This window comes from Sorex fumeus, unplaced genomic scaffold (genome assembly GCF_029834395.1).
Source record: "Sorex fumeus unplaced genomic scaffold, SorFum_2.1 ptg000034l, whole genome shotgun sequence".
Lineage (NCBI taxonomy): Eukaryota > Metazoa > Chordata > Mammalia > Eulipotyphla > Soricidae > Sorex > Sorex fumeus.
Window position 1 is genome coordinate 9,261,101 of NW_026606091.1, and position 1,532 is coordinate 9,262,632.

Below are 1,532 nucleotides of genomic sequence, written 5' to 3' on the forward strand. Positions count from 1 at the left end.
TGGTTTTGGGGTCACACCTGGCGATGGTCAGGGGTTACTACTGGCTCTGCGTTCAGGGATCACTCTTGATGGTGTTCGGGGGATTATATAGGATACCAGGGATTGAACCTGGGTTGGTGCCATGCAAGGCAAGTGCCTAACCCACTGTATGGTAGCTCCAGTCCCAAATATTCTGAACTTAACTCGAAGAACTTTCTTGTGTCAGTTACAACGGAAAATTTTGGGAAATATGGGTAAAAGAGTTCCAGAGGTCTCAGATGTGCTCAATTTGCAGAGTTAGGGAGGTAGGTCCCTATACTAAGACTGCAGGGACAAATCAATGACCAGGAATATGAAGGCTGAAAGTTGATGGAGAGAAAAAATATTTCTATAATCACACTCATTATTTGACTGAATCACCAACAAATACTTATAAGACAGAAGTGGGCATGTAACTCATGTTTGCCTTGTATGTATGAAGCTTTGGGTTTGATCCTTGGTTCAGCATTATTTATAACTATTTACTAAGTTATGCTCACTTCAGCAGCACTTATACTAAAATTGGAATGATACAGAGAAGATTAGCATGACCCCTACACAAGGACGACACCCAAATTCGTGAAGCGTTCGATATTTTTACCTCACAGTGATTCATTTAAAAATAAAACATAAAAATAAATTAAAAAATAAAATAAAATAAATATTTACAGTTTTCCTACTGTTCCAGGTACCCAGGATACTGCGGGAAATTTAATTCCTCTGACCTTATGGAGCTTACATGCTAGTGGGAAATAGTAAAGACAAGTTAAACAACCAATAAATGAAAGTGAACAAAAGTTAGGGAAATTTTATTTCTTTTTTGGTGGGGAGGGACTACATCCAGTGACTCCTGAGTCTGCACTCAGAAATTACTCCTGGCAGTGTTCAGAGGACTGTATAGGGTGCCAGGGTTGGCTGAGTGCAAAGCAAGTGTCTTATCTGCTGTTCTATCTCTCTGGCTCAGATATTTTATTTTTTTTAAAGAAAATTAAAAAAAAATTTTTTTGTTGCTGTTGTGATGACCACAGTCTGTGCATTTAGCTGAGGTGTTTGTACCTGTGCTTAGATGAGGTCACACCATTGGTCCTGGCACTGAGGCTTCTATTTAATCCTTTCAACAATAATAATCATGAATAGCTATTACTTTTCCATTAACTGAGGAGGAGTTCAAAGCTTAGACTGTACAGCAAGTGATGGAATTGGATTCAAATTCAAACACTTTCACTCTTAATCTGTTACAATGAGTGTTGTGAGTTGCTATCTTGTTCCTATTGTTGCAGTCCTGTTTGTATTCCAAAGTTAGCATTGTCTTAGGAAGTACAGACTAAATCTGATTTGTTCCACCAATCTTATATTCATTGTCATCCATCTAAAGAACCCATTTATCAGTGTCCTCTTTGATTCTGCTTTGAAAGTCATGATACATCTATATGATAAGCATTTTGGTGAGGGGTGAAGGAGATTTGGGCCACACCCAGCAGTACTCAGGGGTTGCTCCTGGGTGTGTTCAGGAA

At 38.8% G+C, this 1,532-nt stretch overlaps 1 non-coding gene across 1 annotated transcript; it reads left to right on the forward strand.

The window, feature by feature from the left end:
* Positions 1-510: 510 nt before the first annotated feature.
* LOC130026694 (U6 spliceosomal RNA) lies at positions 511-617 on the forward strand. The gene has a single exon (XR_008792894.1). It is a non-coding gene; the product is annotated as a U6 spliceosomal RNA (small nuclear RNA).
* Positions 618-1,532: the final 915 nt, after the last annotated feature.